We start from the raw sequence: 16429 nt of genomic DNA on the forward strand, positions 1-16429 counted from the left end.
ACCGCGCCCGGCCTGAAATAGGTCTTTTTAAGGAAGTCAAGAACCTCAGTGTCCCTTTGTGTCCCCTTTTGGCAACCAGCCTCAAACTGCGAAGGATAAGCACTATTCTTTAAACAGCACACATAAGCTTTAGTCTGATAATCTTGGTGTAAAGGAAATCTACAGTTTATTTTGTTGTTACTTCTTGCACTTAAGTGTTATGTTTGTGAGATGAAATTACATTATTACTTAGAATTGTAACATTCTGATTGCTGTGTGGAATCCTGTTGTGTAAATAGCACCTAATTTCTAGTTTGTAGCAGCAGCAACAAACTTTTTTTTTTAAAGATGGAGTCTTGCTCTGTGCCCCAGGCTGGAGTGCATGGGCATGATCTCAGCTCACTGCAAGCTCCGCCTCCCAGGTTCATGCCTTTCTCCTGTCTCTGCCTCCTGAGTAGGTGGGACCACAGGCACCCGCCACGTGACCGGCTAACGGCTAATTTTTTGTATTTTTGGTAGAGATGGGGTTCACTGTCCAGGGTGGTCTTGATCTCCCGACCTCGTGATCGCCCGCCTTGGCCTACCAAAGTGCGGGGATTACAAGTGTGAGCTACCATGCCCAGCGGCAACAAACTTCTCATGATTTTGGTAAATGCCAGTGCTCTTGTCCTACGTGTTTTCAGTAGATACTACTGGTTTTCAGAAGTTCTTAACGCCATTTTGCACTTTGTTGCAGGTCATTTCTGGTTGCTCTACATTCTCACCATTACTTGGTTTCTTGCACACCTTATATATTTAGGTATGTTATTATCTTAACTTTTAATTTGTATTTATCATCGGGATGACTAAAGATTAACACTTGAGCTGTGTTGAGGTTCATGCAGTTAAAAAGAATTTGTCCTTATTAGTTACAGGCATACTTAGTAATGATCTGATTTTTGGGAAATGCTATCTCTGGATAAAAGATAAAATGTAGGTAAAATTGGATTTGCAATTATCAAGTTGTTCAGGTTGGTTGATGGTAGCACAGTTTAGTTAACAATTTACTATTGATGTTTGAAGATTAGTAAATATTTGTAGAACACATACTATGGAAATTCTGCAGTGAATCAGCCAAATAGTGACCAAATTACGGTAACTTTTTCTACTGATGGAAATGGTCTCCCATTTCCTTCCCTCTTGCTCAGGCCATTTTTAGGTGTGATTTTGCACTAAATCATTGTATCTGTCTTTTCTGGGACCTAGGGCTGAGAAATTGAATGTGTGTGTGTTTGCACCCAAGTATGTGTATTTGTCCTTTGAAGACCACAGTAGTCTAATGCCCGTTTTTAGAAGTATGAGTTTAGATTCAGAGAATATTGATCAGTTGGGAACTGAGGTCCATGGCAGGAAGTATAGCTGGAATGATCTCATTTCTATTGGACAAATGAAATGAGTACATCTGTACAGCAGTCAAGAGAAAAGTTAAGTCTGTCCTGCAAGAAAATGTGAACTTGAAATGGTATTGATGTATACTATGTAGCAGTTCTCTATGAAAAATGAGCTCTTTTAGAACTTCAAAGACAATCATTGAATATGTTTACAAAGATGAGCGTATTCACAATAGGTGCAAGGAAGGGATGAATAGATTGCTATAATGAGATACTATGTATTTGAAATAGGAAAAGTTGCTGTATCCCCCTCACAGGGTATGTGACTGGGGAGTGGCTCAGTTCTTAAGTGTCCCGCAGCTCCAGATCTTAGGAGGAGCAGGCAGACAGCAGATCTTGGTGAGTGTAGACTGTGACCCGTTGTGTACAGCTCTCAAAGCCCAGTGGGCGTGTGCTACAGTGTGCTCTCTAGGTTTTGCCATCTGCAGGCAGCTTGTGCTGATCAGCTCAGACCGTCTACCTTATTGCAAGGACAGAGGGCTTTCTGTGTCCTGGATTCTTGCCCTGGTGTACCAGAAAAATCAGATCACATGCAGGCTTGGAGAATGAATGCAAGGTTTTATTGAGTGGTGGAAGTAGCTCTCAGTTAAGTGGATAGGGAGCCAGAAAGGGAATGGAGTGGAAACGTAGTCTTTCTTGGAGTCAGGCTGCTCAGTGCCTGGGCTCTCCTTTGACCCCTATCTACCGAATTTACCTCAGCATCCATGTCATTCCGCTGTCAGTGGTTTGTTGCCATCTGTGTGTTCTGCCAGCGTATTTCTCTTGATGTCCAGCTGTTTGTGTGTGTGCCCAGTATGGTCTTGGGGGTTTTTATAGGCACGGGATGGGGGTGTATGGGAGGCCAGGATGGTCTTGGAAAAATGCAACATTTCCCAACATTTTTGGGAAAAGAGCAGTCATTTCCTCCCAGACGTTGGTCTGAAGCTTCACATTGTCTGAGGCTCTGGTTGCCTGCCTGTTTGGAGTTTGATGGCATCTATGTGTGTGAGAGAGAAAAAAATTTTTGTAAGGTTGAGTATGCATGGGTTACATGTGTATTATACAAGGAAAAATTTAGTGCCAAAAATTACAGAGATGGGCCGGACACAATGGCTCAAGTCTGTAATCCTAGCACTTTGGGAGGCCGAGATAGGCGGATCACGAGGTCAGGAGATCGAGACCATCTGGCTAACATGGTGAAATCCCGTCTCTACTAAAAATTACAAAAAACTAGCTGGGAGAGGTGGTAGGCACCTGTAGTTCCAGCTACTGAGGAGGCTGAGGCAGCAGAATGGTGTAAAACTGGGAGGCGGAGCTTGCAGTGAACTGAGATCCAGCTACTGCACTCCAGCCTGGGCAACAGAGCAAGACTCCGTCTCAAAAAAAAGGAAAGAAATATACTAACAACATTGTATCCTAAGCTGTTTTACCCTGGTGAAAGAAATTAAATCTTGAATAGGGTCAGTTAAACTTTATAAGAGAGGTAGCTATTGCAGCCATATCTTTAGCAATTAACAAGTATACCCTGCCTGGAAATCACGAGGTCAGGAGGACCTCTAATGTACTACCTGGCTCCAGGGACTGTTTCTCTAACTTCCTCCTAGTATCAGGGGCTGCCTGAGTTACAAATTTATCCTTAGGATTAGCTGTCCCTTGATTGAATCAGGAGATAGGTGTGCTTTACCAAGGCCTCTCTCAGCCTTTCCAAGAAGGCAGTGGGATTTTCATCAAATCCCTGGTCAGTCATGGACAACTTAGCATAACTGAGAGGCTTGGTCTTCATCCTGTGTAAGACTTCCATTATGCATACTGGAAAGTATCTCCTCTTCCAGTCTCCCATCTCATCCCTGGGATCCTCTTTAGGGTCATTCACTGATACTGCTTTTCTTAGAGTTGGATATTTGCTTCCTTCCCTGACGCTATATGTGATGCAAAGGTCATCCCCAAATCTCTCTGCTGCTTGCAGAGCAGCCTGCTTCTCACTGTCCATCAGGATCTGATTCCAAAGTAACATAACGTCTGTCCAGGAGAGTTCAAATATTTGGGTGAAATTCTGAAAATTGGCTTTAAGTTTTATAGGGAGAAGGGGACCTGGACCTTAATGTGGCCAAATTCACTAGACATTTGTTGGAGAGGCAAGAGTGGGACTGGGGCTTGTTTAGTGGAAGGATTTCTAGCAGGGGGCAAGTGAGAGGCTGAAGTTGGGTAGGGAGGTTGGTGTATACCCAAAGGAGCAGAACTGGAGGGAGGTGGCTTCTCTGCAGAGGGTGCTTCTGGGACTCAGATCTTTAATTCCTTGGGCTTGTCCCTTCCAGCCTTCCCTGAGATGGCGATCAATCCTACACTGTTGGCAAAGTTTGGATTGCCTCGCAAGGTATAGAAAGCCTGCATATGTGGGGCCCCAGACTATATGTCCTCACGTGTACAAAAAAGTTCCAACTGTTGGATAGTAGAGGTGAGTAGTTCCTTCTTGGGGCCAACCCAGTCCTTTATGATTTGTCCAAACCTTTGTGCAAAGGGATATGAGGCATTTTTCCTCCAGATTCTGGGGGTCAAAGCAGTCTCAATGGTTCAGGACACACTGCAGAGGAATAGAAACTGGGTTGGTGAAGAGAACTGGTTGCCCATTCTGAAAGACAGGAAATAGAGACATTTCTTATTTCCTTTCGTTGGTTTTGCTGAAGCAAAAACTCGGTGTGATGGAGAAAGAAAGCTAGCGCCTTCCCTTTCCTTTCACCTCTCATCCCTGAGTCTCAGAGACCTTGGCAATTGCTGGCCATAGGTACCAATGTGGTGTGTACCCATGAATCAGGGAAAACCTGGAGAATAGGAATTAATCACCCTCACCTCTGCCTGCCTTTCTCCCTGCTGTTAGGAAACTTTGAGTTCCCTGGGCCTGTTTATGCCATGGAGTATGACCTCCTTCCATGGGTTGAGGGTTTAGTCTACAGGAATTGGTCCTCCCTATTTACATTGTGCCTGTTGCCTGGCTTTGAATCCCTCCAACCTGGTCTTTCTAAGTTCTCAGCCTGAAGCTCAGAATCAGGATTGGGGCTGAAAAAGTATTCCAGAGACTGTTTCTGTTTAGTGTCTCAAATGAGTGCTGCTGAATTTGCAGTTATTAGCCAGCAAGGGATGTTCCTTTGTTAACTTCCCTATCAGAAATAGTGTTGGGAAGAGGGAGTCCTCTCACTTAGAAAAGGAAAAAAATGGAAAAAACAGTTTAAGGGTCAAAAGGGGGATGTCCTGGGGAAAGAACTCCTTGCTCAGTGCAAGTTGTTCTCTTTAATCCTTGTGTCCTTTCCCAGATTCAGGCTGTGTTGACTTCCTTGGCCAGGGGAAGAAAGGTTCTGTTGGCATGACAGGCCAGAACTACCCACCTGCCAGCTCTGTGAGGTCCCGGCTACCACTGGGGTTTTCTGTCACCTACCTCAGCTGGTGGCTGTTAAGCACAGCCTTTGCAAGCTGTGAACAAGTCTAGGTGCCTGAGCTGGGAGGCGAAAGGGGAGGTTCCCTGAGCTGCGTGTGTCTGCACCTGTCAGGGTGGAGGCAGAGATGGCACCTCTAAGAACAATTTGTCTGATTTGCACTTTGGCAGCTAAGCACTGCCGCGGCCTGTAGCAAAACTCTTTTAACATTATAAACGAAGAGATAATAGCCATTTCAAACCATGAGAGAGAGAAGAGACAAAGCTGGGGTTTTGACCAGCCTGGTTAGGGAAGTTAAATCTTGAAACATCGTTTTATCTGCAGGAAAGGGAGGTCACAGCGTTTTGGAAAAGAGGCAGATCTGACAGTTTCACATTTGCTCTCACCTTCTGGGATCCCAGATGAGCCCCCAGTTGAAACAGGAAAAGTTCCCTTATCCCTGTCAGGGTGTAACACTCGGGGAGTGGTCCTCTTCAGTGTCACACAGCTCAAACCCATAGTGGGAGAATGGAGACGGGCAGATTGTGGGGAGTGTGGGGTCCAGCCCCATGTCAGTGTCTAGGACTGAGTGTTTACAGCTTCTGAAGCTCCAGTGGGCATGTGTTACAGTATGCAGGCAGCTTGTGTTAATCAGCTCAATAAGACCTTCTGCCTTATCGCAAGGGCAGAGGGCTTTCTATATCATGGGGTTCTTTCCCTAGCCCACAGGAAAAATCAGTTCACACGTGTGCTTGGAGAATGAGTGCAAGGTTTTATTGAGTGGTGGAAGTAGCTCTCAGTAGATGGATGGGGAGCCAGAAGGGGGATGGAGTGGGAAGGTGGTCTTCCACTAGAGTCAGGCCACTCATTGGTCTGACTCTCCTTGTACTAACTACCCTTGGCTGAATTTCCCTCAGTGTCTGCATTGTTCCACTGTTGATGGCCTGTTGATGTTTGTGTGTTCTTCTGCCAGTGTGTTCTTCTTGACATCCAGCCACTTGTGTGTATCCCCGCTATGGTCTCAGAGTTTTTGTAGGCACAGTATGAGGGGTGTGGTGGGCCAGGGTGGCCTTGGAAAATGCAACATTTGAGCATGAAAACAGTGCGGGTCCTCACCTGGGTTCATGGGCACAGGCCTGAGGGTGGAGCCCTCACCAGGGACCCCGACTTCCTCTACCCAGAACTTCCCTGCCACCCCTCCTGCATCATATTCACGAGGATTGATACATGGTTAGTCTCAGACTAATGAGCTGAGGAAGTCAGATACAAAATGGTACATACTGTATGATTCCATGTATAGAAAGTTTAAGTGGTAAAACTATGATTAGAGATGCCTTTGAAGGGATGTTTACAAAGAGGGTTTTTATGGTGTCGATAAGTGATGTTCTTTTTGTAGGTATACTTCAGAGATAGATGTTCGCCTTCTAATACATTGAGCTGTACATTTACTATGCATGCATGTTTCTGTTTACCAGATGTATTTTGTAGATGACTTTTCCACAAAAGTAATATTTTATAAAACCTTTCATAAACAGCTCCATGAATTTTGAATTATAAACTCACACTTAGATCGATATATGGAATATTTCTAGCATTCCGAAGAACTTTGTATTTCATCTTAAACTTAGGAAATTAGTGCTGTTAGTGGCTCCATGTCACCGTTGAGGAACATTGGCACAGGAGGTTAAGAACCTGTCTGTTGGTACTACCAGCTCTTCTCTGGATAATTTTTGCCTGCCCATTGTGTCAGAGATGGCAAAGAGGACAGTGATATTAGCTGCCTTTCTTTGTGAGGTGAAATTGTCAACCAATATGTTGTCCTGGAAAATAATATTCTCTTTCCACATGACTAGGCCAAGAGCAATCGGGTAGTGGAACATCAGGCACTCTTCTGAATCATTTCCCAATCATTGTCATCCTTGATGATGCTATGGAGTCTTAAGAATTGCCAATGCCGGCCGGGCGCAGTGGCTCAAGCCTGTAATCCCCGCACTTTGGGAGGCCGAGACGGGCAGATCATGAGGTCAGGAGATCGAGACCATCCTGGCTAACATGGTGAAACCCCGTCTCTACTAAAAAATACAAAAAACTAGCTGGGCGAGGTGGCGGGCGCCTGTAGTCCCAGCTACTTGGGAGGCTGAGGCAGGAGAATGGCGAAAGCCCAGGAGGCGGAGCTTGCAGTGAGCTGAGATCCGGCCACTGTACTCCAGCCTGGGCAACAGAGCCAGACTCTGTCTCAAAAAAAAAAAAAAAAAAAAAGAATTGCCAATGCCAGGTGCAGAGGTGTTAATAGCAGGCTAGAAACTGCTCCTGGAGGATGTGATCATCTATCAAGCTGGATTGTTAGTTTTTGTTTTTTACTGGCAAACCAAAGAAGTGAGGCTGAAGCCCTAGGAATTTCATTGTACATACATTTAAGGTCTGATGCTTTTATCGGACCTAGATAAAGTAAGTGTTGACTGAAGCAAATACATGCCACATCATGGGATTTCATGTGAATTCTCTAATTCAAATAAATTTCTCAGTGGCCTCATGTAGTGCCACCTTTGTCTTAGAATGACCCAATGCTCTCATCTCAACATTTTGTTCACTGTTACAAGAGATTTCTAGCTTCCCTTAGGAATTAAGAGCCCTCACCTAGACTGCAGCTCTCTAGTCATACTAAAGTGACATGAGAGGTCCAGGGAAGTTATGTGTCTGTCTCTGAAAAGCATAGGATTAGAAATTAAAATAGGTTTATTAATGATATCTGGCAGAGAAAGTGATGAGAGATGCTTATCAAAATGTAGCCAAGCTTTGAGGCAGCCTATGAGAAATTCATTTATTTTTTTGGCCACATCTCAGGGCAATGAAAGTTCCAGGATGTAAGAAAGCAAGCCTGTAGTAGTTGAGAATTATGAAATTACTCATATTGGCCCTATCTCAACTGTCTTGTGGGATGATTTGGCAACAAGTACAAGGAAAAAGAAAAGTTTTCCCTGACACACTTCATGAGGAAGGTGGGGCACCAAGGAAGGGAATACATGGCCAGACCTTAACAAGTTTACAGGTTGATGACACAGGGATTATGAAGGGAGTAAAATATTTTACCCAGACCCTCTTCAAGATGGAGTCACTCTGGTTTGAATACCTCTGACAGCAAGAGGATAGTTAAAATCATGACACAGTTTCTAAATGAATATGAAATGATTGTTCTCTTGTATCAAGGATAAAGCAAGAGGGAACAGAAGCCACTCTGGAAGTGTCCCAAACTGCTATTTCAGATTATTTTGTTGTCCTGCCAGCTGTTATTCATTCCTTGGTCTTCTGTTAGTTAAAGGATCACCAACAAATTCTAAAATATAAAAGATTATTATCTGGTAAAACTAGATGTATCTATAATAAAATGAAGAACTCAATTATGTTTAATTATTGAACACATGAGGAAGTATATATATTTTAAAACTACTCAAACTATCCTCCTACCTTAATTTTAAGTTTGCATTTTTTGATACATGAATTATTTGGAGTAATTCAGTTGAGAGCTAATGCCTAAACTGATTTGTGTTAAAATACAAAAAATCTGAGCTGAATTCAGTAGCTCATGCCTACCTGTCCTAGTTACTTGGGAGGCTGAAGAGGGAGGATTGCTTAAGCCCAGGGGTTTGAAGGTGCAGTGAAAAAAATCAATTAAAAATCTGCATTTCTTTGCTTAATTAAAATATTATTTTCAAATAATAACTTCCAAAATTGTAAAATCTGGAAAGGTACAGTAGCTCATGCCTGTAATCCCAGCACTTTTGGGAGGCTGAGGCGGGTGGATCACCTGAAGTCAGGACTTTGAGTCCAGCCTGGCCAACATGGTGAAACCCCGACTGTACTAAAAATACAAAAGTTGGCCGGGCGCGGTGGCTCAAGCCTGTAATCCCAGCACTTTGGGAGGCTGAGACGAGCGGATCACAAGGTCAGGAGATCGAGACCATCCTGGCTAACGCGGTGAAACCCCGTCTCTACTAAAAAATACAAAAAACTAGCTGGGCGAGGTGCCGGGCGCCTGTAGTCCCAGCCACTTGGGAGGCTGAGGCAGGAGAATGGCGTAAACCTGGGAGGTGGAGCTTGCAGTGAGCCGAGATCCGGCCACTGCACTCCAGCCTGAGTGACAGAGCGAGACCCTGTGTCAAAAAAAAAAAAAAAAACAAAAAAACCAACCAAACAAAAGTTAGCTGGTCATGGTGGTATGGCCTGAAATCCCAACTTCTTGGGAGGCTGAGGCAGGAGAATTGCTTGAACCCAACAGGCGGAGGTTGCAGTGGGCTGAGATTGTGCAACTGCCCTCTAGCCTGAGTGTGTCTAAAAAATAAAATAAAATAAAATCTTACAAAAATGAAATTGGGACAAAATTACAAACATATTTCACTCTATAATTATTAGTACTAAAAGTAAGTTATTAAAAGGTTTCCCCCAGTTTAAGAGATGTATATGGGTTTATAGCTTAGTTATACAACATTTTATTTCCACTGAGTATGCAATAGATAGAATATTCTTTGATAAAAGACTATACATTTTGTTGATAGAATAAGGATAGAAAGTATTTTTTTTTAAAAACTACAGATTTTCTTCTTTGGTACAGGCACAGTGATCTGACATGTGTTACTCAAGACTCAACTTCGTATCTTTAAAAGATTTTCAGAGTATTGTAAAGAGACTATATTATCACATCTGGAAGTTACATGAAAGAAAGTAAAAAAAAAAGGAAAAAGTTTTTAAGACATTGTACTTTATCACTATTTGAAATAAATTAAGAAAAACCTTTTAATCAATAAAATCAGACTAAAAAGTGCAGTGTTCTCAGTTCAAGACTTTGTTATTAATAAAAGATAATTTTTATTATTAATAATATGGATTATAGAAAGCAGCAGCTATTTTGTGCAGTTATTGGAGCCTTGACAATAAAAAGCTATGATTTCCAATTATCTGTAATCATTCCAAATAACTGAATAATTTGTACACTGAAATATACATTTAATTAAAGTTTAGGATAATTAGTTTTAAAATATATGGTCTCCTTAAATTACTTTTTTTCCTTCTTTTTTTTGAGCATGACAATAATTGTAAATTTAGGTAACACTGTAACTAACGAGTCTCTAGTTAGACCTGGTGAAATAGGACTGATAATGACAAGGTAAGAGATGATTTCTAGTTATACTAAAATCCTTCAGATATCTAGTCTCTAGGAGATTGGGACTAATGGAGCGTCTGTGCATATGCACTCAACAGCTTCTTTCAGATGTCTAATCATTTTTGTCAGTTTTATTGTTGAAAATTATTAGATCAAAGTAGTATGCATATATTCCCTCTAAGATCTTGGACTCCCTTTGCAGGTGATGAAGAGGTTAATTCCACAGGATGAGGGATTGAAGGTGAAATGAGCATAGGGGAAAGAAGCATGTGGAAGTCAGTTGAATTTGTTATCTTTCTGTATTTGTTTTTGTATCATTGCCAGAATTAGCCAAAGTCAAACTTCAGTGTATTATGTATAAGTATGAGACAAAATCTATTTCATGACAAAGGAGACATTGTTCCCTATGTTGGTAAATTTGTACAACAAACACTGGTCATAGAAACTACTCAATGTGCATTACTAGTCGTCTCCAGGATATGGGAAGTATACTATGGAGGATGTGGACAAAGTAGAAAAAGAATGTACATTCTTCAACAAACTCATTTCCAACGCCCAGGCCTATCTGTGTCTGTTCCAGAACTAATCAGGATACGTCCATGAGAGGTGCTGGTTGCCAGTAGCTTTTATAATCTAAGCTACTCACTGGTATTTCTATAGTCAGGCTAACGAAGACCCAGAACCTGCTTTAACTTCAGTCTCCTAACAGAGGTCTTTCATGACTCTTTGCTTGATACCTTATATTCAAAAAATTCTTTGGAACCAAATTCTGGAGCCCAGTTTTACTTGTACCAATACATATCTGACTTTTGCATTACAAATTAATTTTTTCTCATTTCCTATTTAAAGGTTCAACATGTTTTATAAATCCCGTTACATACAATGAACCTCAAGCAGGGGATGCATTTTGGAAGTTTAAAAAGCTATTTTGCTGGTTCTGAAGTATAGAAATAGTGATGTATAGGTACAATGATTAAATATTTACTTATTTGGTCAACATTTGCTCCTTGACTAGAATGTGAACTTGCCTTATTACTATAGTCCATCCACTGGTATAATACCTTATGTATAGAAAATGCTTGAAAAACATTTGAATTGTAATTTGTCTTATTGATACTGGTCATTATAAGATTTGATGAATATTAAATCTACAGTGAAGAAATAGAACAATGGGGAAACAAAAAATGGTGTCCCTGGTCGACAGAGACAGATTCTTGGAGAAAAAATAAAAGGTTTGATGCCTTCAGATACTTTGCAGCAGTACTTCTTAACACTGTCTTAGGATTCTTACACTTCTTTGTGGCCTGTTATTTATGAGAGACTCCAATGAGCCTGATACTGAGGTCACTAAACCTAGAATTTAGACACAGCCATATACAAAGGAGATCAGAAGTGTAATAATGAGGACTAAGAGACTGAGTTAATTCTACTTAGCATCTCTCCAGTGGAGATGGGCAGAAATCAAAACAGTTTAGAACTTAATCTTTTTATCTTGACAAGCTAAGGAGAGAAATTTCTTACCCATTTTAATATCTTCTACAGGAATTTCAAACAGGATATAGCATTATTTTAATGTCAGGTATTTACTACTAATGTTTAGGTAGTTATTTTAAATTTACAGTGTCAGGTATTAACTGCTAAAGTTTAGATAGTTGATTAATTTATAATCATCACCTCATCATATAGACATACCTTTTGCTGTTACTTAAAAGCACAGTATTTTCACTGTGTTTTACAATAAACACAATATTAAAAATCTCTATTTTAGGAAACATGTTCACCCAAAGATAGGAGTGCTTTCCTCCAGTGAAACAATAATCGATAAAACTCGTTTCCTAAGATGTAGATCTATGGAAATTTGTCAGGCAGGCAACCTCTGGCTATGCATCTGTGCTTAACTTTCATGTGAGCATGGTTTACTAATGAAAATTAATAAAAACAAAATACTTTTCTTCTTTTTTTCAAACTTTATTGTAAATTCAGGGATACATGTGCAGGTTTGTTATGTAGGTTAATGTGTGTCCTGGGGGTTTGTTGCACAGATTATTTCATCACCCAGGTATTAAGCCTATACCCATTAGTTAATTTTTCTGATCCTCTCTCCTCCCACCCTCCACCTTCTGAAAGGCCCAGTGTGTGTTGCTCCCTCTATGTGTCCAGGAGTTCTCATCATTCAGATTCCACTTACAAGCGAGAGCATGTTGTATTTGGTTTTCTATTCCTGCGTTAGTTTGCTAAGGATAATGGCCTACAGCTCCACCCGTGTCCCTGCAAAAGACATGATACTATTCTTTTTTATGGCTACATTATAGCCATATGTACAGTCTATATGGACCACATTTCCTTTATCCACTTATCATTGATGGGCATTTAAGTTGATTCCATGTTTTTGCTGTTGTGAATAGTGTTGCAATTAGCCTAACGCATATGTCTTTATGATAGAATGATTTCTATTCCTTGGATAAATACCTACTAATAGGATTGCTGGCTTGAATGGTATTTCTGTTTCTTTTTTTTTTTTTATTTATTTATTATACTTTAAGTTCTAGGGTACATGTGCATGACGTTTATATCATGTATAACTCCCCAATGCAATCCCTCCCTCCTCCCCCCTCCCCATGATAGGCCCCACTGTGTGATGTTCGCCTTCCCGAGTCCAAGTGATCTCATTGTTCAGTTCCCACCTATGAGTGAGAACATGGGGTGTTTGGTTTTTTCTTCTTGTGATAGTTTGCTAAGAATGATGGTTTCCAGCTGCATCCATGTCCCTACAAAGGACGCAAACTCATCCTTTTTGATGGCTGCATAGTATCCATGGTGTATATGTGCCACATTTTCTTAATCCAGTCTGTCACAGATGGACATTTGGGTTGATTCCAAGTCTTTGCTATTGTGAATAGTGCCGCAATAAACAGACGTGTGCATGTGTCTTTGTAGTAGAGTAATTTATAATCCTTTGGGTATATACCCAGTAGTGGGATGGCTGGGTCATATGGTACATCTAGTTCTAGGTTCTTGAGGAATCGCCATACTGTTTTCCATAATGGTTGAACTAGTTTACAATCCCACCAACAGTGTAAAACTGTTCCTATTTCTCCACATCCTCTCCAACACCTGTTGTTTCCTGACTTCTTAATGATTGCCAATCTAACTGGTGTGAGATGGTATCTCACTGTGGTTTTGATTTGCATTTCTCTGATGGCGAGTGATGATGAGCATTTTTTCATGTGTCTGTTGGCTGTATGGATGTCTTCTTTTGAGAAATGTCTGTTCATATCCTTTCCCCACTTTTTGATAGGGTTGTTTGTTTTTTTCTTGTATGTTTGTTTGAGTTCTTTGTAGATTCTGGATATTAGCCCTTTGTCAGATGAGTAGGTTGTAAAAATTTTGTCCCATTCTGTAAGTTGCCTGTTCACTCTGATGGTAGTTTCTTTAGCTGTGCAAAAGCTCTTTAGTTTAATTAGATCCCATGAGTCAATTTTTGCTTTTGCTGCTGTTGCTTTTGGTGTTTTAGACATGAAGTCCTTGCCCATGCCTATGTCCTGAATGGTACTACCTAGATTTTCTTCTAGGGTTTTTATGGTATTAGGTCTAACATTTAAGTCTCTAATCCATCTTGAATTAATCTTCGTATAAGGGGTAAGGAAAGGATCCAGTTTCAGCTTTCTACTTATGGCTAGCCAATTTTCCCAGCACCATTTATTAAATAGGGAATCCTTTCCCCATTTCTTGTTTTTCTCAGGTTTGTCAAAGATCGATGGCTGTAGATGTGTGGTATTATTTCTGAGGACTCTGTTCTGTTCCATTGGTCTATATCTCTGTTGTGGTACCAGTACCATGCTGTTTTGGTTACTGTAGCCTTGTAGTATAGAGTCTCTGTTGTCAGGCTGGAGTGCAGTGGTGCGATCTCTGCTCACTGCAAACTCTGCCTCCCAGGTTGCCGCCATTCTCCTGACTCAGCCTCCCAAGTAGCTGGGACTACAGGCATCCGCCACCACACCTGGCTAGTTTTTTTGTATTTTTTAGTAGAGATGGGGTTTCACTGTGTCAGCCAGGATGGTCTCGATTTCCTGACCCAGTGATCTGCCCGCCTAGGCCTCCCAAAGTGCTGGGATTACAGGCTTGAGCCACCGCGCCCGGCCTTTCACCCACTTTTTAATGGAGTTGTTTTTCCTTGTAAATGTGTTTAAGTTCCCTGTAGATGCTAGATAATAGACCTTTGTCAGATGCATAGTTTGTAAACTTTTTTCCCATTCTGTAGGTTGTCTGTTTATGCTATTGATAGTCTCTTTTGCTGTGCAGAAGCTGTCTTGATTAATCCATTCCATTTTTCAGTTTTTGCTTTCGTTACAGTTGCTTTTGGCATCTTTGTCATGAAATCTTTGCCTGTGCCTGTGTCCTCAATGGTATTGCCTTGGTTGTTTTTCAGACTTTTTATAGTTTTCAGTTTCACACTTAAGTTGTTAATCTACCCTGAGTTGATTTTTGTGTGTGGTGAAAGGAAGGGATCTAGTTTCAGTATTGGACATATAGCTGGCCAGTTATTCCAGCACATTTATTACATAAGGAGTTCTTTTCCTGTTGCTTGTTTTTGTCAGGTTTTTAAAGATCAGATAGTTGTAAGTGTGCAGGCTAATCTCTAGGTTCTTTATTCTGTTCCATTGGTCTAAAATTATTTTATTCTAATAGCAAAAGCAAATACAAATGAAACAAAACCAATCTACTAAATATATTAAATCTACTAAAAATATAAGAATATATTTAATCAAATTAGTTTTTTTCTCATTTTCTATAACTGATAATCAGTGTTGCATAACTGATATTCAGTGGCAATTTCAACACCATTTTGGCGACTTGGGAAATTAATAAAAGGAAAAGTAAGTGCGATCGAAGAAAATAATACAATTAAAGACAAATACTTGGTAATAAAAAGGCAAAATAAAAACCACAGTATGGACTGTTAAACATGTTTGTTACTGAATACAGTGTTAGAATTTTACCAAGGAACACAACTTTTCCAAATAAAATGGCAAAATAGGGAACAAAAATAAGAATTATGCTGGTGAATTTAAACATTTAATCTTCTGTGAAAGTGCAGAAAATTAACATTGCAAACCTTGATTTTCCTGAATTGTTAAAGGATTGTAAAAGGACAAGACTATGTATTCTTTGGCTAAGTTTATGCCAATTTTACATGTTTACCAAACAGAACCAAGAGTACTCTTGATAGTCTATGCTATCTCCACAGGTAGTATTTCTTATAACAACTTTGTTTAGCAGTCTTCTCCTTCTATACAAGAACACCCTTTTTTATTTACTAGCAATAGAAGGCCCTCTAAGCAGACCTGTTACAAGACAGCACAGCCAAATATTGCCGGTGCCATGTCTGTGGCAGCTGCTATTTGAGTTCTTTCCCCTCTAACAGCCCAATTCATTTTTAAGTTTGGTAAGCAGCAGGGGTCTTGATATGAATATCACATGTGCTTACTTCAGGAGCTGCCTAGAGGAACCTAGGTAGCCATGTCAAGGTAATGAATCTGTTTTAGCTTTCTTCAGGTAAAGCAGCTCTTGATACAGAGTTCTTTCCTCTCTCATCTCTTTCCACATTCCTCCGTCAGCCACTTCACTTCAGAGTTGGGCCTGAGTTACTGCTTTCTTGGTGTATGTCTACCAGGACAAGAAATGGGCAGAAGGCATTGTGGGACTCAAAATTCTCAGGAGACTTTGTGGCCTGGAAGAATGTCTTACTGTTCCCCAAATTTTAGAGCTATACTAATGAATAAAATCATGACTGACTATTCTATAAATCATCCTTTATACCACAATAGGCTTCTGTTTTAAATGTACACTAACATATGGTTTAGACACTGCATAAGACTAATGTGTTAATTTGTCTAAGGATTCTGAACCATATTACTCATGTTACTTAGTTTCTTATGTGAAAAAGAGCATCTCAGATTCTGCAAATGTTAATTCTTAGGATCAATAACAAAGCGCACAGTATTTGTTTTAATGAAAACAAACTTGTTTGTGTGCACAGCAAGCATGAATCCTATGAACAAGATGTACTTACCTGGAGAAAAAGTACTATTACTCTTATTTAAGCTTATGGTAATAGTAGTTATAACAGCAAAAACAAAAAAAATAAGCAAACTCTTCAGCTCCCGTGACTTTTAATGCTTGTATAAAAAAGGAAAGATCTCACAATAACTTCCTAGTACAACTTAAAAATCAGTTTGTGGAATATTAACAACAAAACAAAAAATGCCCTTGGTTTATATTTTGTGTAATTTACTGATTTCATTCATTACCTATTCTTTTTTTCCCTCCTTCCCTCCTTCCCTCCCTCTCTCCCTCCCTCTCTCTCTCTCCTCTCTCTCTTTTGTGTGTATGTTTGTGTGTGTGTGAGTCACCATTTTGCTCTGTCACCAGGCTGGAGTGCAATGATGCAATCTTTGGCTTACTGCAACATCCGC

This window comes from Trachypithecus francoisi, unplaced genomic scaffold, assembly GCF_009764315.1.
Source record: "Trachypithecus francoisi isolate TF-2019V2 unplaced genomic scaffold, Tfra_2.0 Contig00131, whole genome shotgun sequence".
NCBI lineage: Eukaryota > Metazoa > Chordata > Mammalia > Primates > Cercopithecidae > Trachypithecus > Trachypithecus francoisi.